The sequence below is a fragment of the Schistocerca americana genome, chromosome 4 (genome assembly GCF_021461395.2).
Source record: "Schistocerca americana isolate TAMUIC-IGC-003095 chromosome 4, iqSchAmer2.1, whole genome shotgun sequence".
Classification (NCBI taxonomy): domain Eukaryota; kingdom Metazoa; phylum Arthropoda; class Insecta; order Orthoptera; family Acrididae; genus Schistocerca; species Schistocerca americana.
The window spans coordinates 670,715,171-670,741,283 of NC_060122.1; positions in this window are offsets into that span (position 1 = coordinate 670,715,171).

The window sequence follows — 26,113 nt, forward strand, 5'->3', positions numbered from 1 at the left end:
GAATACTGATCCAATACAAAAATATTCATAATTTCATTTCAAGCCCTATCACGTGCACACCGGCCTGCTATTGAAAATTAACATGCATTTTTAATGTCTGTTCATGTGTTGCCAACATTCGCAATAGGGGTCGTTATTTCTGGTCAAACACGCACACATCTGATTGTTGGTTAGTAACCAGTTAATACTTTAGCTATATTCATGGATGATAAAGGAGGATGGTAGCTGTGCCATTCGATTGGCGCTCAGGCACAAAAATTGGTATCCTTATTTTAGATTCAAATACCTAGCAGCTGGTAAGAGAAACCGACACATAACATTTTATTTTATTTAGTTAAATATCCGATTAAGTGTTGGGTTCATACCTCCATCACAGAAATTCACTTCACACACACACACACACACACTCACACAAACATTGTTTTTTATTTTTATTTGTTTGTTGTGCTCGACTATCGTCCAGGCATGAAAACGTCCATGAATGAGTTTCTTAGTTCTGAGTACACTTACGATAGAAATATAGAAACAACTGTGAAAGTTACTGACTTATGATGCTTAGTTTACAGTCAGTTCTGAATATTATTAGTAACTACGCTCCAGTCCCTAAACCTAGTTACAGAAATGCGAAACAGACGCATTACGTATTCCAGGCCGTGCCAGCCGCGTCTTTGAGATGTCAGCTATGGTCACCTCCCAACCCTCTGTAGGAACACATCGGTTCGTCCTCTTCCTGCTGGTACTGTAACTGAGATTCGGCAAGAAGGCAAGGTATGTTTGGCAACTCTGGGATCGACGAGTTACTTCCTGGTATGCACGGAATTAAGCCTCAAAGTTCGCTTGACTTTTCCTGTCATTTCCATTGAATAATCTGAGTTATTATCGCTTGAGGTGTAACAAAAGAGTGTGAATTTACGGTTTTCAGCCCAGGAAAGTCGTTGCACGTGGAAATCGCAAATAATCTTGTCCTTTAAATAGCGATTTACGAGTTCTAGCCATTATTAGCCCCGTACTAGGAATCCATGAAACATATCACTTCGTTAGCTCTGTGGTAACATGCTGACCTGTAAAAAAAAGAAGCGCCTGTTGTGTTTCGCGGTTCCGGTCCAGCTGACTGTGACGTTTTTATCCCTTCTGTGAAAGAGCTACAAGCAGTCAGATCAACCATCGATAAGGAAAACGTAAGAAAATACTTTCGGCTCATAGTGCAACGGTGAAAAAATTGCAATGCTGCACAACAGGTAATGTCTCTTTCCGTTGCTGACAAGCAAATTTTGAGATTTTAGGAATACATAACTTTAGGTATGAAATGTTACGTTTGCATACCTCTTGTGTATGACAGAGCATACCAATTTAAAATCGAAATCTAAGTGAGTAGTATTTTACTAATTCGGTTCGATAGAGGCACGCATGTGTACAGATACTCAGCTTTATTAAAACCGACTTCCGTTGTAAGGTTATCGTGGGTAGTTTTATTTCACTTCTTATAATACAGTGCACAATTTTCGTAGTGTTTCTTTTAGTGTTGTTTAAACATTAGTAAACATGAGGGAGAAATTAATCATCAACGATACATGCGAATTCTTTGATGTTATCTGTAACAGTCTGACAATGTACATGCAGTTTAATGATTACATGCATGTAGAAAACTTGTTGTGAGTGAAAGCTGTCAAACAAGGTTTGAAGAAGAATAAAATGCCATTACCACACGACAGCAAATGTAGAAAATACTTTCCTGATGTATTTTGGCACTATGCGCTCTCCCCATACATAATACAAAAGTTTCGAGATGCATCTGCTGCCTGACCTTCTATTAAACCTGAAAAGAACAAAATGTCGCAGTAGTTGGCCCTTTTTCCACATGCGACTATTCTAGGTTGCGAAGTGAAGGGAATTGTGTTCAATGTTCAATTAGACTGATAACTTCAGCAGACAGCAGAATTGCGTTTTAAAAAATGTAGTAGTGAATGTATTCGAACTCGCGACGTTTTGTCTACAGTGCACTACACTTATCGTTACACTGCTAGATGAACTGTAACTACTGCATATGCAGAAGTCGAACACAATCCCTCCAGAACTTCCGCATTCCACAGTGTTGTGAGATAATTCATAAGGCCGGATGTAGACTTCTGAGAGACAGACAGTTACAGCTTTTCTTTTGCACTGCACGACGTTTTCAACAAACAAATAGCGTAATAGAGTAGCTCAAGTGGAAAGGAACACAGACTATTTAAATTTCTGCATCCTACACTGTTGGCAGTTCTGTTTAGGTGGCAGTTACGTGATTTTATTTCAGTGATTACAGAATAGAGTCGAATGTATGCACTGGGTAGCCAAGGCAGCTAGTTCGGTCAACCAAGTAAATGAATGTACTGAACATGCTGCAAATCACTACAGGGAGCCTGTGTGTCAGAATTCTTATCCAGTGTGGCGCAATGGCATTACAACAGAAAAATGTGCCACAGAGAAGAGTATTTGGTGGTGTGTTGGATTGCTGACAGTTTCATATACGCATGGTCTGTGTTCGATTCCCACTTCTGCCGATGATTTTTGATAGGGAGAAACAGATTCTATTCTCTACTGGTTACGCCAAGTGAAGAACATACAGTGGCATTGTGGTCTGAGATTCACATTGAACGTGATATTCCTTCTTTCTCTACCAAGTAGACATGAGGTTGAACCACAATAAAGTCAGGAGTGGCAACATATAGGAACTCCATCACCAGTAACCTTTCTTATACATGTTATTTATTACTAGTGACGAAACAAACGCTATGTAGGGTCACAGGACACTTATTCCATCTTTTATTTGAGCTTCTGTATGCGATAAAATTGGTTCTGAACTGGGAAAGCATCTCAGACCGCCCTTAACGCGGAATTTGATCCCTTCGTGACAATACAGGTCGACTACAATTTATTGTTTCTTCAAAACTGCAGATTCCTCAACATCTCCACATATTGTGCGTGAATGGGTTCGAATCCTCGTCCGGCACTAAAGTTTTCATTATGTATTATCGAGCTATAGCATGAGAACACCTATGTGCTGGTGTATATTAATTTTGATTTTTAATGTATTTTCATTCGTTGTCAACACTAACTATATCTGACGTTTTTGCCTCCCAGTGAGACACAGAACTAATCGCGAGATCACTGTAAGTTCAAGGGTGTTATTCCGAGCTGCTGGTGGAGAAAAATTCTGTAGCTGACGTCTCTTTGTGTGTAGTCAACAACGAAATGTGTGGGGTTCGATTACCAGTCAGCACCGAACTCTTAGTCATATTATTTCTAGTTCAAACATGCTTACATGTCGCTGCTGGTGTAACAAACCCATATTTAACGTTCGTTTTCTCTAGAATAGAACAGCGATAGGTGCCGGGTTGGAGTCCTGGGAAGGAAAAAATTAATGTTTCGTTTCGTCATTTCAGTTAAAACATGTTGCTACTGCCGAGAAAATCCGATATGTCACAGTTGATTGTGCTTCGATAACAATCTGATTATGTTCTGGGTTCGAATCCCTGTTCAACACAAAGCCTTACCTCACGGCATTTCAAGTAAGCTACTTGTGAAGAAGAAATATTTGACATCTCTCGTAGTTTTTTAACAGGGACAATAGATGCTGGGTAGGAACTCGCGTCCGTTAAAAATGTATACGTTATGTATTTTAAAGTTGATATTTCCTAACTGTTACTGTATAAAATCGAGGCATATCACTCTCTGTATGCCTAGTCAGGAATGACTGTTAGTTTCCGTCAGTCACGAAATCTTTGCTTAGTCTGCATGACCTGGGTTTGAATCCATATGCAGAACGAGACGGTTCGTCGCGCCATTTGAAATTCATACATATTCTCAGCTAGCTGCTCGTGAATAACTTAAATTTTATAATGTTATTTTGCGTTAAAAAATAAGTACGGTATGTTACTTTGAAGAGAAAATCACGAATACAGCGAACTTACTACGTGCATTACCTATCTGACGTAATAATGAGAGTGGTAACATTTAAGGTATGTCATTTATTGTAATAAATGTGAGCTTACAAGCCTTAAGGACAGTCTTATCCGTGATACGGTGTTCCCTCCTATTTGTAGTATCGTGATATTACTCTTCACCTTGAGTTATTGCGATACAGAGCAGTGTTTTCTAATGGTGATTTGTTGGAACCATTTTCAATAGTCAAACGACTGTACCAAGGGGCGATTAGAGGACCCGTTAGACAGCTGCGTAGTGAGGGTTGTATGCGAATCAGGCGAAATGCAGTTCAGGTCGTTCGGATACTTTTGAGCACGGCTGTACCTAACGACTGGAAAAAAGCGCAGGTCATTCCCGTTTTTAAGAAAGGGCCTATGACAGATTTGCACAGTTATTGACCTGTCATTGACGTCAGTCTGTTGTATAATTATGGAACATCTTTTATGCTCAAGAATGACGGTTTTGGAAAATGATCATCTCTTCTACAAAAATCAACATAGATTCCGCAAATAGAGGTCCTACGAAACTCAGCTTGCTGTATTCCTCCATGAGATCCACAGCGCAGTGGACAACGGCACTCAGGTTGATGCCGTGTTCCTTGATGTCAGTAAGGCATTTGACACCGTCCCGCATTGCCGTTTAATGGAAACAATATGAGCTTACAGAGAATCGGCGCAGATCTGCCACTGGATTCATGACTTTCTTGCACACAGAACTCAACATGTCGCCCTTAACGGAACTAAATCGAAAGATGTAAAGGTGATATCCGGATACCGCAGGGAAGCGTGATAGGACCGTTGCTCTCTACAGTGTATATAAGTGACCTAGTAGAAAGCGTCGGATGCTCTTAAAGTTTATTCGCAGATGATGCAGTTGTCTATGCCGAAGTAGCAACGCCAGAAGATAGTAAGAGTTTGCAGAACGAACTGCAGAGAATTGATGAATGGTGCAGCCTCTGGCAGTTGACCCTGAACGTAAATAAATGTAACACACTGCGCATACATTGGAAAAGAAATCCACTACTGTGTAGCTACACTATTGATGACAAACAGCTGGAGACTGTGTCTGCCGGAAAATATCTAGGCGTAAATGTCCAGAGTGGCCTTAAATGGAATGACCATATGAAACAGATAGGGAGAAAAGCAGACACCAGACTCAAATTCATCGGAAGAATCTTAAGGAAATGTAACTCATCCACGAAAGAAATCGCTTGTAAGGCGCTTGTTCGTCCCATTCTTGAGTATTGTTCATCTATCTGGGATCCCTACCAGATAGGACTGACAGAGGAGATAGAGAAGATCCAATGAAGAGCGGTGTGTTTTGTCACGGGATCGTTGATCTGTCGAGACAGCGTTACAGAGATGCTAAACAATCTCCACTGGCAGACGTTACAATAGAGGCGTTTCGCACCATGAAGGGATCTGCTATTGAAATTTCAGAACTGCACTTTTCAGGAGGAGTCGGACAACATATTACCTCCGCCACATACATCTCGGCCTACTGACCACGACAGAGAAAATTTGAGAAATTAGAGCCAATACAGAGGCTTACCAACAGTAATTCTTCCCACGCACTATTGTCGAGTAGCACCGAAAGTACCCTCTGCCTCACACCATTAGGTGGCTTGCGGATTATGATATAGATGTAGATGTAGACCATTGCACAGCTGACGCTGCATGTCCATCTTGTGTGGTAGTTCTCCAAAAGGACCATCCCGCCACTCGGAAAGCCACAATTTGACCATTTTCAAACTTGCCCAGTTGACTATAGGAAGCACGAATGCATGTCTGTGGAATGGTTGCCTGGTTGCTTTACACTTTTATACCATGCTGAGCCTTCTCGCTATTAGCACTCCCTCTTAAGAGGGTAGACTCAGATGGCGCTCCAGCAGCTATGTCACTACGTTATCTGTTGGCAGACAATGTTGAAACCATTATCAGTACATCTACTATCCCCCAGGTGGCATATGCTGTTTTGGGATCAAAATCGGCGACGTCTTTCCAGGTGTACTAATTTTTTTTCCAACATTGTATATTAATGCAGAATAAAGATTCAGATTCAGACATCACTGCGATCTCAGGTTCTACTCCAGCAGCCTTGTAGCAGAGAATTAGTGATTTAATATTGAACAAATGGTTCACGAAAAGATTCAGTCATCTTTCAGTACACCTCATTCATCAGCTGAAAAAGGCAGGACACAGAGAGAGTTACTAAAAAAGTTAAGGGGCTGGTCCATGAACAGGTGAAACCTTGAAAAAAGTGTCGGTTTTCCAAACAGTATAACTCAATAAGATTTGTAAGCCCATGTAATGCTTACCATCTTTTAAGACATCTTTCGGGAACATTTTCATGTATGAGCCACAGCTTCAGCTCTCACACTTTTTTAATTGCTTTTTTCTTTTTGTTGCTGGTGAAATGAACCATGCTAATTATTTATGTACATCATAGCTAGATATTACCCAAAATACAAACGAAGTAGAAGGTTTTTTTCTGTAAGTCTTACATTATTATCCTTAAAGCAGACTATTGAAAAGATAGTGCTGACATAAACAGCGGCACAAAAAAATTTTAAGTGTGACTATAAAAAATTTTGGAAATGAGTTCAGGGTTTTTCTTCAAAAAAGCATTTTATTTTCAAAGTTAAGTCACAAAAGTATCCACTTTTTATTAAAGCACGTTTTAAGACAGTATACAGCTCTCTATCTTTAATAGTTATTAACCAAAGTGTACCAGAACATGAAATAAATAATTTAACTTTCGGGAAGTACAATCTAAAGTTAAAATTTGCTTTTTGTATTAAACTCGCATGGCACTAATGCATCCCAGGTCCATATTCATCTTGTTTCCTGTGTTGTTTTTCCATTCTTCTGTTTTTCACGCTTCTTCTTCTTATTTTTGTTTCTTTGGTGGCTTTCAATACTGATTTTTCTGCTTTGAAGAGTCTCCTTCAGTCAATGGTTGTTAGAGCTTTATGCATATTTAGTCCACCAGGCTCTCCCATCAACTGCATAACATTAAGCCTTGACACTTCACTGTCGTTGAAACACAGATCAGCACCCAGCACACCTATTTCCAAAGTATTTAGTCCTACTAGAACAATTTTTGGTATCCATTCTCATATACAGTTGTTGAAATTTTCATTCGTATTTTGAGCCCTAAGGCGGCAGTAGTGGCCATGCGGTTCTAGGCGCTACAGTCCGGAACCGAGCGACCGCTATGGTCGCAGGATCGAATCCTGCCTCAGGCATGGATGTGTGTGATGTCCTTAGGTTAGTTAGGTTTAATTAGTTCTAGGCGACTGATGACCTCAGAAGTTAAGTTGCATAGCGCTCAGAGCCATTTTCTGAGCCCTAACATGTAAATATTTCTCCAATAATCTTGTGTCACTAAAATCCCTATATATAATTTTTATAACTTCCATTATAGCAAATGGCAAGGAATATTTATGGTTGTAGGTCTCACCTTGAGTAACATCGCTGTGCTAACCATATGATGACTTACTGCCAGGCGGGCAGAGTGCATGGCATGGGTTGTCATCTGTGGAGGCTTTATGAAAGAAGGTAGTCCATACTGTTTTTCCCATTCTCTCAAGGTCATTTTCATTTTGTCCATAATAATACTGCTACCCATCTATTTCTTCATCTGTAAGCCGACCACATCCAGTAATGCACTAACCATCAGCTAATTAATTATCCCTTCAAATTGCTCCTCAAGTATCTCAACCTTGTACCTAACCTTTCTGAACATGCGCAACACATTCCATTTTTTCCATTTTTGTGTCAGCATAAGGTCTGGAGTCACAAACATTTTGGTACCCTTTTGAGCCTCCATCTCCCATGTGAGATGTATACATCACACCACATTTCTCCACTGACCTGTGAAATATCTTCACATCAACTTCAGATTCCATTCCTCCGGTATAACCACTAAAACTAATCAAATATTTTTATTTTCAATTCCACTAGTCCAGCCACGACGGTAGTTGGTAATACATCCCACATCAATGACTTTACCATTGTCCGAGGAGACAGCTGTAACTACACTGTTTAGGGAACTATGGCCTCCTCATCGCCAGGATGCATCCAGGGCTGCAGACATACATGTATTGCTGTCATTCATGTCCACACTTTCCTGAACAGCATTTTTAATACTATCATTTGCCACTTCTTCTAAACTCTGTAGAATAATTTTATTGTACCTGTCACACCTTGTAGGAGGAGGTCAGTTCATAAGAGCACAGTTAAATTTGTGCCCTTCTATACCCTTTGCCTACACACCTCATAGCATAAGCAAGTTTTATATCTGTGTTGTACACTCTCTGTTTAGTTATACCACAAGAATAACCACGTTCGCTTAAATCACAAAAATTGCAAACACTTCTTAATTTTAATTCACAACCTCTTCTAGTATGTATCTCCTCAACCACTTTCACACCACTACTGCCACTTTCTTCACACTGCAAAGCTTTATTTATTAGTTCAGATAGAGTAGATACTGCAACAAAAACACAACCTGAATTAATAGTTGGCATCTCCATATTATCAGCATACTGTCTAGCCCATTGTCCAAATATTTCAGTTTTAGCTTCGAAGCACTTGGAGTAGTTGAGCTGATTCAAGCGTTGTATCAAGTTGCATTTCAGTATTATCGGAGTTAATCCGTTTGGTGAATTGATTTCCATAAAATTTACATTGTTTAACACCGAATTTCTAAATTCTTCCCGTTACTTTCAAGTGGGATAAGAATCTCAAGCACACAATAAGAACTTCACACACACAATTAATTCGCTGCAAACATAATATTCACGCCAAAAGAATAGCAAACAATGTCTAAACCCGCTGTATAAACGAAAAATAAGCAACTGTAAAGCTTTAGCCAGCTTAAGGGACTAAGAAGTCATAAAAACGTAACAAATGAGAGCAAAACTTTATTTTTGACAGAGTTCACTGTGTGCTATGGGGACATCGTGGTGTGTGCAGCCACTTTTAAATTCCCCTAATTTTGATACTTTCTGTGCTCCATTTCTTTGGAAGTAAACTACAGAGGAAATTTTAAGACAAAAATTAAAAAGTCTATTTTTTGACACTTGTTTACGTACGAGTCCTCCTAACAACAACTGCAGATTTCCGATAGCATTACATCATACACGATACTCCGCAATTCACACATAAGTGCCTGGCAAAGGGTTCACAGAACCACCTTCATACTATTTTTCTACTGTTCCATTCGCAAGGACTGTGCAGGAAAACCAAACTTAAATCTCTCTGATTTCTTTTCTTTTATTACGATGGCCATTTCTCACTATTATGTACATCGACATCAAAGAAATATTTCCGTCATCAGAGGAGAAAGTTGTTCATTGAAATTTCCCAAAAAATATTGCCACAAACAAAACAGACTTCGTTTTAATGATTGCCACCATAACTCACTAATCAAATCGGTGAAATTCTCCCTATTCTTCATGATAATACAAAACAAACAGACCTTGTTTGAACTTTTTGTATGTCATCCATCAATCGTATCTGGGAATGATCCCATACACCAGAGAAATACTCCGGCAGATGGCGGACAAGTACAGTGTAGTCGACCTTCTCAGTGGATCTGTTACATCCTCTAAATGTTCAGCTAAAAAAAATTCTTCAGTTCACCTTCTATACTATATGTCCTGTGTGGTCGTTCAGTTTAAGTTGTTTGTAAATGTAGTCCCAAGTAGTGGCACAAACTTTGTACCAACCCACTCTGCATTGATGCCAGATGTATCCAAGATGGCGGCGATGACGTCATCCAAGATGGCGGACTGTAGACTTGGCAACAGCACATGATAAGATGGTGGCGATGACATCATCCAATATGGCGGATTTTGGGGGGAAGATAGTTCAATTGGGCTACCTCCACTATCCTAACCACCCTCCCCTCCCCCCCCCCCCCCCTCCCCAGAAAATGGCAGGAAGTTCAAATTCCAACCGGACAATGCAACACATCTCTACCAACCTAAGAAAATGGCAGGAAGATACGTCACTTGGGTTACCCCCACTAACCTAAGTCATCCGACCACCACCTCTTCCTAGGGATTGGCGGGAAAATGACTCAGCCTGCAATGGGCTGCTGGACAAAGGAAGGAGTGTACTTTATTTATTTTGGGACAATTTATTTAGGGGTGGATTTTGAGAGATAGTATATCTATCACAATGATACAAAACACATGCTCTGATATGCTTGGGGTCATGCCACTCAGCCTACAGACCTGTAAACTACTCCTAAATTACCAAGATAAGCCATGAACAATGCGCTGCAGATGTGCTTGCTAATTGGAAACTGTCAAAATAATGCACTGCATAGCCTACAGACCTGCAAACCACTTGTAAACAGTTCAATATATTCATGTCCAGCGAACCAAACAACTTGTAAATTGTCAAAATAATAATCCAACTAAATAACTCTGCAAACATTCTTGCTAATCTTCAACTGTCAAAATTACGCACCAGTCTCTATTTAAATAATTTGAGGCACTACCACCATCCAGTGTGTTCACCACAAGGTCCAGAGTCCAAGTTTCCTAGTACACAGTAGCACCACCAGAGGGTGCTGTTGTCCATTCTGTGACATAACCCAAGATGGCAGTCTGGAGGGGAACAAAATGACTCAGCCAGCGCTGGGCTGATGGAGAGAGGAAGGAGTGTATTTTATTTATTTTGGAACAATTTATTTAGGTATGGATTTGAGATAGCATATTTATCACACTGATACAAAACATATGATCTGACATGCTTGGGGTCACGCCACACAACCTACAGACCTGTAAACTACTCCTAAATTACCGAAATAATGCCCTGCAGACATGCAAAGAACTCCTAAATTACCGAAATAATTCTAGTACACAGCAGACAGTTATGCAAACTAAAAAATGCAGTGCACTAATGTACAGACACGAAATCAACTCGTAAACTGTACAAATAACGCATAGAACAGCCTACAGATTTGCTCTCAAAATAATGCAACAGACACACAAACAAAGTGCACAGGCACCGTCTGCCGCCCCTGTCCACTGGACTGCACAGGAGGCTACCGTACATGCCCCACCCACAGTCATCCTGCAGATATCTATTTAAGGATTGAGGGATCCTCACAGTAACCTCACAGTATATATATTCACTTATGAAATTTGTTGTTAATAATCCAACCCAGTTCAAAAGTAATAGCAGTGTGCAGAGCTATAACACCAGGAGAAAGGATGATCTTCACTATGCAGGGTTAAATCTGACTTTGTTACGGAATGGGGTAAATTATGCTGCCACAAAAGTCTTTGGCCACCTACCAAACAGCATCAAAAGCCTGACAGATAGCCAACCAACATTTAAAAATAAATTAAAAGGATTTCTAGATGACAACTCCTTCTACTCATTGGCTGAATTTTTAGATATAAATTAAGGGAAAAAAGGAACTTAAACATTAGTGTCATGAAATATTTTGTGTAATGTAATATCTCGTACAGACATCTTTTATTAACCTGACACGTTCCACATCATCACGAAGTGTCGTATTCATGTTATATGGAACAAGTATTAATCTAACCTAATCCCAGAAATTGGGATGCACTGACAGCCCCCATAGCCATCAGTTGCCAAGCCAAGCACAGACGCCTGTTCAGTTCCCTCAAGCATGAGGCGGCAGCATCCCTAACACATTTGCTAATCGTCAATTTTCGAAGTCATGTACTGCACACTTGTTCGCAGTTTAATGATGCAGACACCAAAACAACTCCTAAATCGTCAAAAGATAATCCATATGTTACGCTCGCAACGCTTAAACCGCCGAAAATAATCCAGTACACAAAGACACAGTGTACGTAAAAAACGCTTCTGAACTATCATCAACTGCAACTATCAGAGGCTCCAACTGGCTCTGCAGGGCCAGCCGGATGCAAGCCAGCGCAGGAACGCTGCCGACGGTATGTCAAAGTCACCTCTACAGTTAAAATTCTTCGAGTGTTATACCGACGTCACATGTCTATCTAAATAAGCACCGAGTCATCCTCTGGGCTGTAAGTGTATGTGTTTCGCGGTTGCTGGTGTGATCCCCCTCTCTACCTGCAGCCCGGCAAAGAGGTAATTGCCAAGTGACTCACCCTCACAGACGCTGCAGAAATCTGTTCCAGAATAGCACAGGGTGCATTGTTCCACGCAGTCCTAACGGAACATGCAACACGCCTCTAGCCATGCTTAACTGCCCAGTGTAATGCCATGAAATGCGCTCGCATGGCTACAAACCATTGCAAGAGCATCTAACAAAGTTCTCAATCTTATACTGATATCACATGGCTATGTAAAATAAGAACCAAGTCAACATCTCGGAAATTGTGCAATGTCCCAAAAAGAGTTAACGCTCTCTTTTGTAGGAGCTTTTGTGATGTCTCAACTTGTATGCTAGGAAATTTTTGCCCTAACAGAACCTGTTTACGGAAATAGTGCAGAATAATGTCGAATGCGTTCTTCCTTGTGGTCCTAATATGGCACCCTGTCCATCATGTGTTACCATTCCTGCTTGCAACATATGCAAACATTCTCACTGCTATGTAGAGACTCCTATATCCCAGCACCAAGGATGTCTTATGAAATGAATGGAGCTTTATGATAAGCTCTTATCGAATTTACCCTCTGAATTACTGTTGCCACCGGCGTGGAAGCACTGTCCACCCTTTTTTTTCTTTCTGCAGACCAGACTTTCAGTGGCAAGAAACTATTTTACACAGATCTACATATTGTACTGCCAATTAAACCTTACACACTACCCTACATATCGTCCAATATAGAAAGACTCATACTCAGTTACACTGCTCTTCCACTGAGGACACAAGCTTGAATATTAGAATGTGAAACTGATCTGCGACCCATCAAAATATCACCATGTACTGTGTCGATCTAGTAGACATACAATTTGTATCCTGAGCCATACAAAGTCAGCCCTTTTACATCATTCGTACATATACCACAATGAAAGACAGCACCATAGGTATACTCACAGCACTAGATATTTACTGCGAGGTCGGTTGGGCATTCACCCCCAAGGCATGACAAGACCACCGTCAGTGGATTGCAGTCACTCTCAGAACTGTTCTACAAATTCCACCTCATTTCACCCCTTGGCACAAACACATTTCTGTTTCTGGTCCAGATCTGCTTGCTTGCTTGCTCAGTTTTCTACACCAATCTACAGACTCTGGGATTACAAGTACATATCAAATTTCGCATGACTTGCTAGAATATCATACCATTTTGGAGGTACTTCTCGATATTAAGCACACAGCAGTATCCAACTGAATGCTTGCACAACATCACCTGGTTATTATTATTTCCATAGATTTCTTTAGTATACTAGGTGTTATGTTTATATTGATTATTATTACTGGCTTTACTATAGGCAAAAGATGTCACTTTTCCTCCTTCATGTAGTATAGGTTTAGTTTTTCTATCTCGGCTGTCATTATTGTTAGTACTATTGTTATTATTACGTTGTGAGATAGACATTTGGTTATTATTCCATACTCAGGCATCTTCTTGTATGATATCGATCGAATTGAGCACAGACAGGAACTGTTCCACGTCATAGTCAGCGACTTTTATGAGTTTCTCATGTACATAAAGAGGTAATCTTCCTTTAAAAATATGTATCACTTCTCTATGGGAAATAAGATCGCTCCAGTTCCTCATTTTATTAATGCATTTCTCCAAATACTGTCTTAATGAACCTCATCTATTATTATAAAATTCCGGTTGATACAACCTCCTTTCATAGCCTCTCTTGTTTGCTACTCGACCAGTATTGCATTAAGAAAAGTTGTTCAAACTTCCCGCATGTATTACAATTCTCACTCGCTTCTGCAGCCCACAGTGCTGCTTCACCTGTGATCTTGGACACAATAAATTGAAGTCTATCGTGCTCAGACCAACTGCAAGGAAAAATTCTCTTAAAATTGTTGATGAAAATGTTTGGATGGATGTCATCTTCTTCAGCTGAAGAGTTAGGAAACTGTCTGCTCTAGAATTTGCTTGTCTCAACCTCTAAAGACGACAAGTACCCCCATTTCACAAAAGTGTCATTTTCATTTCCATAACAGTCACGAAATTTATCGGTTGTATTCCAATAACAGTTACATTTCACTTCACTACAGGATTTATTATTCCTAAGCCTGTCTTCTGAATAGTTGTCTTTAGTCAATACACTTCGTGAAGATTTTTGCTCTAATTCTGACAATTTACAATTTCTTTCACTTTGTCTCTTGGGTAATTCTTCAATTACTTTATCTTTAATAGCCTGAAACCCATTAGTAAATAACTTGATATGTTCATCATTTGTCATCTGTTTTTCTTTAACTACTTCAACTTGATTCAACTCGAGAGTGGTATTCACTTTCTCTTCGGTTTCCTTATTTTAATTTCTATCCACTCAGAAAGATCATCATCTAATTTTTTAGTTTGATCCTTTAACTATTTATCTATGCCATTACAAGTATTTATTACGAATTCTGACATCTTGTTAGACAGATCCTCAATTTGCACATTAGCCTTCAAGTAACTACTTTCACAGTTACAGATGTCATCTGACAAATCACTATGCCCCTTTGGAATAGTTTCACATTTATTCTCCATCTCATTAATTTTACCCATAAATTCGGTGTGTAGGTTAGTCATATCCATGGAAACTTTAATTTCTAATTCACTAAATTTAGTATTTAATCTTTCATCCAACTCTACTTTTAAGTTATCGAATTTCTCATGTAATTGTCTATTATCATTTTTAAGTGACTCGAACTTGGTGTCAAACTTTTCACTGAGTAAACCCGGGTGTCGAATTTTTCAGCTAGGGAATCAAATTTAGAATCAAACTTATCATTTAAACGTCGCAAATTCTCAGTTAACTGACGTTGCATACTCACCATGAATTTAATACTAACATCATCTTTAACCTCTGAAACATTTGATGTAAGGTTCACACTTTCCTGTGTAACTTTGGTATTTATAGATTCTTGTATATTACTATTTCTGTTTGTACTTGGGTCTGCTTCTACTGTCACCTCCACATCAATGGTATTACTATTACTTAAATTATCTGATTGCTGTCCTACACTTATTACATTTGGGACAGAAAACAGAGCAAACGCTCTGCAAATGTGGAGCTGACTGGATACAATCGAGTACAGTGCTATACTACACCTCCCAATCAGGACATTTGGGCTATGTGGGCATTTGGGCTATTGGTTGGCAGATGTACTACATTTACAGGCAATTCTAGAACACAGAACGAGAGGCTATGTCATGATCGCATGGCTGACCTTAAAAAATCGATGGACTTGCGAAAAATGATAGGGGGTAGGTATAAGTTGACCGAATAAGCATCGAAATGTGGGGAAATTGACGAACTACCTGCGTATCTTCTGGTTGGCACAGAGCAATTTGTACATGGAAACAAGTATGCGGCACCAAGAGGAACCTTAGAAAATGTCAACACGGAAATGAAGGGAATCAGGGAAGCGGTCAGTTTTCTTTTCCATTGAGGCAGCATTATACTGTATGTCTATTGAGATACCAGTGATACAGGTGAGTTGACTACTGTATTTGAAGCTTTTCAGAAAGACAGAAAACAATCTGCCTCCAAACTTACATGCATCAGCGTTAAAGGATCACAGAGACTGGATGGGGTGATCGATTGAGATGGAGCAGTAATGAGGTACGATTTAATGGTAGACTGATGAAACATTCTAGAGATGAGGAAGTTGCTGAAGGTCAGTGTTTCCACTGTTCTTACGGAATGCACCAGTCACGTGATATAGCATGTGTTCGACTCATATATAGCCACGTGTTCTGAATGTGATATAAAGCTGTGTCTACTTGCGATCGTTAACGATAAGCCTGTCGGTCATCAGAGGACTTCCATCTCATGTATGATGAAACGCGACACATTCCTCTAAACGAACTATGATTTATGCGATGTACTCCATCTCCCTGTCGCATGTTAAGTGTATGATCGATACTTCAGTTTCATAACTAAGTTAGCGATAGGTGTTTGAGACACTGCATTCCCCTGTGTATTCATCTGCTTGACAGATGTGCTGTTTACAGAGTAAGTAGAGGAATGACTTGTAATTTTCACATGTCGGACCCTGCTGCTAAGCATTTATTTGTTTCCTTTTAAGAGGTATTCCCTGTAACTAATCATAATTTTATGTAGGGCTGATGCTGGCATAATATAATTTTTGAAGCATGAACGGATGTGCACAATGGAGGCTATACATCTGTGGAAAGCTTTATTGTTCTTGTATAACACAGAGCCAATGTCTTAAGGAAATAGTTTTTTCGTTTTACGGTTCGATTACATAGTTTATCAGAGAGAAACTGGGAAGAAAGATGTATGTCATGCGCTTGAAATGTATTTCTTACATTGGAATATTAACAGCGCCACATTCCATATGACTGACAGGTCTGAAACGCAAGCGATCTAACATTATTGCTCGTTTTAAGTGAAGAACGTTCTTGCCTTAGGATTGCGTGTGTTTATGTTATCTCTTACCAAAACCTCCCTGGTACTGATCCTAGACTCTGGAATAATACTTTAAAATTGATAGCTTAGTTGATTTATGTAAAAATGCTTTGAACTCCATCCGTCTGGAGCTCCATCACGCATAAAAATCACCCACCTTTTGTTCTTCTCCACCGTCTGCTGTTACATCAAAACACTTTCAAATCTGTTACTATACATCGATAAGGAGTGCTAACCTCCTCGAGATGGGCGCATCTCGAAAAAATCTTTCGTACTTGAATGAGCGAGGACTCGGGAAGCACCATTCATTCACGAGACGTGGAATGTAGCGGTCTACTTCTGGTCGGTTGCTGATTAAATCGGTAACAGTGCTGCAGGGTGGGTCTTTCAGTTTCTGATTTTACCATAAGACTGCGAGAATGCTCTGTGACTCCTGTCAGCATAGAGACAGATCGTAAATTAAGCACTATGCTCGAAGTGTTAGAAAGTGTGCTGTCTGATATATTTTCATGATGGATGAGTTCGAGAATTAACAACACATGGACGTACTGCACACTCATCTATCCACATTCGCAACGATACTTGCAAAGTGGGGGAGTGGGTTGTTTAGCCATGATATTGAAATAGGGAAACACACTGTCACATCATTGGACGGTGTTGAATTTACTGTAAAATTGGTAAAATTGTTCACACACTCAACTGTAATGCTTATTATTTCAGCACATCGGGGGTGTCTTTCCCATCCTATCTGTCGACTGGTCCACTGTTGGTTACCACATAATAATTGACTGACATCGCTTGTTTGAGTTTGAGAAAGAGTTTTGTTGGAGGGACAACATCTTCTGGAGACAGATAGCACTCAAACAGTTATCGCATACATGACTGCAATATGAGGAATCAGTCGAAACGGAATGCAGAGCCATCAGCTATTTCGTCACTGTAACAGATGAGTTTAAATGTAGAGGTCGTCAATCACTTTTCTGACAGCAGTTTGGAAACTCTCCACAACGAGGCCAAACTCTTTCAGATTCCTTATATTGTAACTGTATTTCATTTAAAATAATCCATTGTGTGCGAAATGTTATTGTAGGCGCAGTAACAACACACTGTACACTGTACAACGACTAGTTTTCTGCGAAAGGCAATGGATCAGAAGGTATTAATGTCAGTTTAGAACCTGACACAGACCTCTAAGTCGTGACAGAAAAACAAAGTGTATGGCAGTGCACAAAGCGTGTTACAGCAGAGAAAAACAAGGTTTCAAACAACGACACAGGGTCACGGGGAGTGTCTCTTGCGACTTACAGTATAGTCTGTGGGATACAGTCGTCGTCCTACATTATAGGTGATGAAACTTTAAACTGGTCTGTGAAGTGGATCAATACCTGTATATTTAATAGGATCATCACATGTGCTCGAAGGCAGCATGCATGCTTTATTTGTTTTCGATGTATGGGAGGAGAGAGATGCGGTAAAAATGTTATTGAGTTCTATGTCGGATGAAGTTAGTGGAGCTTTTATAGTTCGTAATTTTTCTCTGGTGGATGGAACAGAACAACGATGATAGAATGTTGGGGTGACAGACGTGAATGGGCCCTGAGGGATGTTGATCTGTAGTAAATGCTTGTAGTTTGGAGAAGCACCACAATGCAGTAGCAAAATCCACGTTCTTCCCCCAGTTCCCATACTGTCTTTTATACTACCTCGTTTTGCATGAGCAGACCTCGTTTCCGTTGAACGGTAAAAACACAGTTTTGTTGCAGTAACTCAGCTTCGCCTGTTTCTACACGGCTTACAGAAGCTGGTAGATACAGCTTTCTCCGACTTCTACTCAGTTCCGACTTACACTGGAACAATCAGATGCGCACAGCTGCAGGGACAGTAGCGCAGAGTCTGAGGGGTAGTTGCAAGATACATAGGAGCTACCTAAACCCAAGTTGGAATTTTAGTGTAGCAGATTGGGTCGAGAAAGTTGGCTCGTTTCGAGAAAAGAGAGTGCCAGAAATATGATTCACTAGTGACTGTTATCATTAGATTACTTCTCCATAGGATCCAGTGCAGGTGTATGGTTGAATGGAAAGACTTAATTCCAAATCAAAGCCATCATTTCTAGCAGACAGCGTAACACTAGAGATCTGAAAAGCTAGTGCACATTTCTTACGACCTCAATCAGCGCGCCATCTACTACTGTTTACGATCCTTCTCAATCAGTCATTGCCTATAACTCAGTGGATATATCGCAGAACCTCTGACATGGTATCGAGACAGAATACATTACAAATACTAGAGAAATATCTAGCGGCGGCTGTGTGAGTGAGTTGCAAATAGCTGTTTCATACCACATTCCTTAGCCGAATCACTTTAAAAATTCAGTGATTGTATGACGAGGTTGTATCGTGGGATACATGTAACCGGACTGCTGGTCTGAAAATATACACTCCTATGATCACAGTCTCGGTATTTGTTTGGATAAACCACGTGATTCATAGGTAATGCCATACGTGGATTTAAAAACCCGGTATAGCTTTTAACATGGATACTTATGTGCACATGTAGAACCAATAACGCTTGTGACAGTAACAATAGTAATTGTTGGGATCGGGTTTTTTAACATTTGGCTGTTTGTAAGACGATTAAGCATCTCTTTCTAAGATAAGGTGGTAACACTCACAAGAAAATCGTATGAGACATGTCCACCCATATTTGATTTTTTTTCGGCCAGTATTTATTCGTATCGCCAGCGATCAGTTATTGACGAAGTATCATACTTAGTAGTAGCTGGTGCGTGATAGGTTCACCTTGAGCATCAGGCTTATAAAGTATGTGTTTGCGTCCGACGTGTGCATAAGGCAATGACTATGTCCAGTCATAAGGGAGGTAGAAATATTTTTGTTTCCAGATCCGTCAGCAGAATGTATTTACGATACTTCGCTCGTTGTTCAATGTCGTTCAACTGATACCACAATAATTATAGTCCGTCTGTAAACTCAAAAGCGAGCAGCGGTTTTGGTGGAGGAAGCGGCCTTTCCCGGAATAACGCTGCCACCAGCCTACAGGGGCACCCAAAATCTGTTGCCCGTTACCTGTTTAGCGGTGTAGATCGGCATGCAGTGATATACGTCGTTTCTGTTAGTGGGATCTTCGTTGCCAGTGTCAGTCAGTTAACTTTGTATACTTACTGACATTCTTCGATATCCGGAAATGATGGATAATCATCTAGCATTGCAAGAAAATGTGCGGAATACGAGGAAGAGGAGGTACTTGCGGAGTAAACGAGCTTTAGATCGCCTCTAATGTTATTACAGCGTGTATTAAAGAGGCGACCCCAAAAAGAACTGTTGGCTAATATTATTAGTCCCAATCAAAGGGCTGAAATCTATGCAAACGTCAGCCTCGTCCAATAGGACGCATAAGGAAATAACGCGAAAATAAGCCACATGAAGGAAAACTAATCATCTTGGGAGGAAAGCGACCATTATAGACAGTTTCAAAATCACGTGAAACCTTTGACGCTTATGGAGCACTAAAACTCTATCTCGGTCACTATTCACCCGATTCTGCGACATATTGCTTGAAATATGTGCGCAACAGATATTCTAAACACTTCCGAAATTTTCTTCGAAACAAGTGCATTGATTTTGGACTTCTAAGGAAGTAGCTTGACATACGAGGTGCGTTCACATATTAATTTTTGTTTTTTGGTAAGAACTTTATTTGTTAATCTACAACAATGTTATCTTCTTTAAAATATTTCCCATTACATACTATACATTTGTACCAGCGCTTCTTCCTATTCCCGAAAAACTTTAGGAACTGTTTCTACAGGGTAGTTTATAGGTCTCTTAACTGTGCTTTTTTTGTCTCATCCAAGCTTGTAAAACTGCTGTCCTTTAAGGCCTGCTTTGAAACTTTTATACCACTTCTATGCCCTTGGTTCACTCATAACAGGCTCACCAAAGCAATATTTAACATTTCTAAAAATTTCATACACTTTATTCCATTTGAATAACAAAATTTAATACAGACTCTCTAATCTGTTTTTATACAAAACAAATAATTCTTGATGCTACCAAAACACATGTAACTTTTGTGACAGCTGACAACAGAGAAAATACCCAATATGCATAACATTGTACACATACTTTTGAGAATGTTTACGAAGACAGTGATAAAAAAGTAGTACAAATCGGACACACAAAATTATAAATTTCTGCTTACTTTTTAAACACTCTTCGTGTTGCAAGTCCTTCAAAGAAAACTTCTACCTTTTAGTAGAAACACAAAGTTAGAACAAGCCTTAAATTCTACAGATTGATTGCATTACATGGGGTTCGTTTTATAGATAGCAATAGAGGATCATACAATACATTCACGTTAACAGGCACTCGGTTCTATGTTTGTAGTGTAATCCTGACTTCCATTCTTATCTTAATATTATTTACTCTATAATGTTATGTTTCGGAAGAAGCCATCGTTTCTTGTATCTCTTATGGTCTTAATGCATTTGTCTAAAAATGAACGCAGCCGAGACGTATGTGTCCACGGCGTCGCCGCGCGCGCCGCAGCAGGGACGGTACTACGTTGTGAAACAGCCTGTAGAAGCGCCCTGTTACGTAGCTGGGTTGGCAGAGTGGAGATTCGCTCGCTCGCTCTTCAGTTTACCGACAGACTATAACATTTAGTTGTGAGTACAGGGATAAAATATATATGTGTGACTGATTTCTTAGGATGTTGATTCTAACAGTGCGTGCTTAGCATGCAGCGCCGGTGACCTGCAGGGGGATGATTCACATTTCCCTTTAATGGTAGGAGCTGTGCGAATGGAGTGTAGGAATGTAGGAGTCTAGGAATGTAGGAGTGTAGGAGTGTAGGAATGTAGAAGAATTAACTGTGTTGTCTTCTAGACGACTGAATAGCGAACTATGTACTTAGTATGTGCTGCATAGCTTTCGTGATTGCGTGGAAATTTGAGAAGATTGAATATGAAGGTGTGTTTGCGCTGGACCGTTATTCCCTCCCATGTAAATAGTTCGGTAGCTTCTGCACATTTCGTACCTTAGCTTGGTTGAGAGAAGATCGATTGTGGTGTGTGCATCTAACGTGTAGAAGACACGTTTGCCGTTTCTCTAGACATGAGAAACACCTTAGTTGAGCTTGTAAATTATAGGAATGATTGAGAATCTGCTACATCACTGACATCGGTATTCGCTTATTGAAATTTTCTGTGTGTTTTATTAGAGTTCCTGCGTAAATTTCTTCGCAGACGTGACAAGTTTCTAGTTAGTGAGTGGTTTACAGCGCTCCCCATCTAGCTAAAGTTTAGGGTTTGTAGAGAAATAATTTCCAGTCTATATCTTCGGAATTATGTTGCGCGAGCGATTGGTAAGATACTGCTGTGTACTTGATATCGAGAAGTACCACCAAAATGGTATGACATTCTAGCAAGCCACGTGAAATTAGATATGGTCTTGTAATCCTAGAGTCTGAAGGTGGGTGCAGAAAAGTGAGGAAGCAAGCAAGCAGGTCCGGACCAGAAACAGTAACACGTTTGTCCTGAGGGGGGAAATGAGGCCAAATTTGTAGAACAGTTCTGAGAGTGACTTCAATCCACTGAGGGTGCTCAGGTCACGCATTGGGGGTGGATGCCCACCCGACCTTGAGGTAAATATCTAGTCCTCCAAGTATACCTACGGTGCTGTCTACGTTCATGGTATATGTACGAATGATGTAAAAGAACTGACTTTGTACGTCGCAGGGTATGAATTGTATGTTTACTATATCCACACGGAACACGGTCTTATATTGATGGGTTGGAGATCAGTTTCACATTCTAAGATTCACGGTCCTGTCCTTGATGGGAGAGCAATGTAACTGACTAGGAGTCTTTCGATATCTGTCAATATGCAGGGTACACGGTGATATACTGATATGTCACAGATCGGTTTCATGTTCTAATATCCAAGTTCCTGCCCTCAGTGGGAGAACAGTGTAATTGAGTAAGAATATTTCCACATTTGACGGTATATAGGGTAGTTTGTACGGTTTAACTGCCAGTGCAATATGGCGATCTGTGTATAATAGCTTTTTCCCACTGAAAGTCTGTTATGCAGAAAGAAAAAAAAAGGGTTGACTGTGCTTCCACACTGACAGCATCAGTAATTCAGAGGATAAATTCGACAAGAGCTAATCATAACGCTCCGTTCATTTCATAAGACATCCTTTGTGATGGGATATAGGAGTCTGTACATAGTGGTGAGAAAGTTTGTGTATGTTGAAACCAGGAAGGGTGCCACATGATGGACAGGGTGCCATGTTAGGTCCATGAGGAAGAATGCATTCAACATTATTCTGAGCTATTTTCCTAAACAGGTTCTGTTAGGGCAAGAATTTCCTTGCATACAAGCCGAGACATCACAAAAGCTCCTACAAAAGCGAGTGTTAACTATTTCTGGGACACGACACAATTTCCGAGAGGTTAACTTGATGCTTATTTTACATAGCCATGTGATATCATTTAGAGAACCTTGTTAGATGCGCTTGCAATGGTTTGTACCTACGCGAGTGCATTTTGCAGCATTGTGTCAGTTACGCTGGGCAGTTAAGCATTAAAGGCGCTGCAGTCTGGAACCGCAAGATCGCTACGGTCGCAGGTTCGAATCCTGCCTCGGGCATGGATGTTTGTGATATCCTTGGGTTAGTTAGGTTTAACTAGTTCTAAGTTCTAGGGGACTAATGACCTCGGCAGTTGAGCCCCATAGTGCTCAGAGCCATTTGAACCATTTTAGTACATGATTTCGCAAATTGACGATTATCAAATGTGTTAGGGATGCCATCGCCTCATGGTTGCGGGATCTGAATGGTCACCTGTGCATAGCTTGTGAGCTGACAGCCATGGGCTCTGTCTATGAATCCCAACTTCTGGGAGTGTGTGCGGTAGCCTCCTGTGCAGTCCAGTGGACAGGGGGTGGTGGACGGTGCCTGTGTACTTTGTTTGCGTGTCTGTTGCATTATTTTTCGAGCAAATCTGTAGGCTTCGCTATGCATTATTTGGTCAGTTTACAAGTTGATTTCGTGTCTGAACATCAGTGTACTGCATAATTTATGAGTAGTTTGCGTGTCTGTGTGCTGTGTACTAGTATTATTTTGGTAATTTGGGAATTGTTTGCGTGCCTGCAGAATGTTATGTCGGTAATTTAGGAGTAGTTTGCAGGTCTGTAGGCAGTGTGATAAATATACTATCTCAAATCCACACCTAAATAAATTGTTCCTAATAAATAAAGTACACTCCTTCCTCTCTCCAGCAGCCCAGCACAGGCTGAGTCATTTTTTCCCCTCCAAACAGCCATCTTGGGTTACATCACAGAATGGACGACAGCACCCTCTGGTGGTGGTACTTTGTACTAGCTCAGTTGGACTCCGGACCCCATGCTGACCACACTGTTTCCCACCATTTCCCCTCCTCCCCCACCCCATTCGTCCTCTTGGATTACATAATGGGAGGGAAGGCAGTGTGTTCTGTTTTCATTTCTGTGCACTGGGTCCAGATCTCATGGTGAACACACTGTTTCCTGCCAAAATCCACTATCTTGGATATTGGTACTTATCATCAACTTACATCATGGCCGCCATCTTGGATTGCATCACAGAATGGATGACAGTTCCCTCTGGTGGTGGTACTGTGTAATAGGTCAGTTGTTCTCTGGACCTCACAGCGAATGCACTGGATAGCGGTAGTGCCTCACATTGTTTAGATAAAGAGTGATACATGATTTTGACAGCTGACGATTAGCAAGCGTGTTTGCAGAGTCTTTTAGATGCATCACTATTTTGACAATTTACAAGTTGTTTGGCTCTCTGGACATGAATGTCTTGCATTATTTACGAGTGGTTTGCAAGTCTGTAAACTCTGTAATTTAGTATTTGGCAGTTTACAATTAGCAAGCATGTCTGCAGAGCATTATACATGGGCTATTTCGGTAATTTAGGAGTAGTTTACAAGTCTGTAGGCTGTGTGGTGTGACCCCAAGCATGTCAGAGCGTGTGTTTTGTATCAGTGTGATAAATATACTATCTCAAATCCATACCTAAATAAATTGTTCCAAAATAAATGAAGTACACTCCTTCCTTTCCCCAGCAGCCCAGCACAGGCTGTCATTTTCCTGCAAACTCCTTGGAAGAGATGGCGGTTGGATGACTTAGGTTACTGGGGGTAGACCAAGTGATATATCTTCCCAACAAAATCCGCCATATTGGATGACATCATCGCCGCCATCTTGGATGACATGTTCTGTTGCCAAGCCTAAAGGTCGCCATCTTGGATACATCTGACAACAATGCTGAATGGGGTGATAAATAGTTTGCTCCACTACTATCTCATGTATTCAGTTGAAATGATAGCCTTCAGATTTCTATGAATCGTCATGTAATCGAAACATAATCTATTCGTTTTTGTGCTCATGAGGTTGGCCTCACTCTTTTAGTTATTTAGAGTCAAATGTCACTTTTCGCATGATAAAGATATCGTGTCTACATCATTCTGCAATTAGTTATGATCTTGTCATAGTTTCATACTAGTCAGTAAACGACAGCATCATCTGCAATCAGTGTAAGAGGGCTGCTCAGATTGTATGCTAAATGCTTTATATAGGTTATTAAAGCTGAAGGCCCATGACACTTTTTGGGAACGATTGATACAGCTTCTGATTTACTCGATGACTTTCTGTCAATTACTAGGAACTATTACCTTTCTGACAGGAAATCACGAATCTAGTCACACAGCTGGGAGGATGAAAAATTGGCACCCAGTCTGATTAGAAGTCGTTTGTGAAGAATGATTTCAAAAGCGTCCTGGAAATCTACAAATATCGAGTCAATCTGATTTACTCTGTCAGTAGCATCCATAACTTTGTGTGAATAAAGAGCTAGTTGTGTTTCACAAGAATGATAAATTCTAAATCCGTGCTGACTATGTATCCATAGATTGAGTCCTTATAATGTTCAAGCACAGTACATGTTCCAGAATCCTACTGAAAATCGGCGTCAGTGATATGGTTCCATATTTCAGGGATGACTGCTATTTCCTTTCTTGAGTATAGATGCAGCCTCTACAATTTTTCGGTCTTTAGTTACCATATGGATCTTTCTCCGAGAGAGCGGTTATGTAATACCGCTAAGTATGGACGTATTATATCAGTGTATTCCGAAGAGAACATAATTGCTATACAATATGGATCTCAATAGGCCACTTACCTTTAATAAGTGATTTAAGTTGCTTGGCTACACTAAGGCATCGACTTATAATTTTCTAGTATCAGAAGCTGTTCTTGATTCTAATAGCGGAATATTTGCTTTGTCTTCGTTAATGATTATATTTCAGAAAACTGTTTATAGTAACTCCTCTTTAGTGGCACTATTATTGATAACTTTTCAATTGCTATCGTGAAGTGAAGGTACCTAGTGCGTCCGTCTTCCACTGTCGTAGGTTACATACAACCAGGAATCCCTTGGATTTTTCTACCAGATTTCGACACAGAGATTTTTTTGTGGAAAGTATTAAAAACATCTCGTATTGAAGCCTGAAGCCTGTGCTAAATTTTGAGCTTCTGTAAAACGTCGC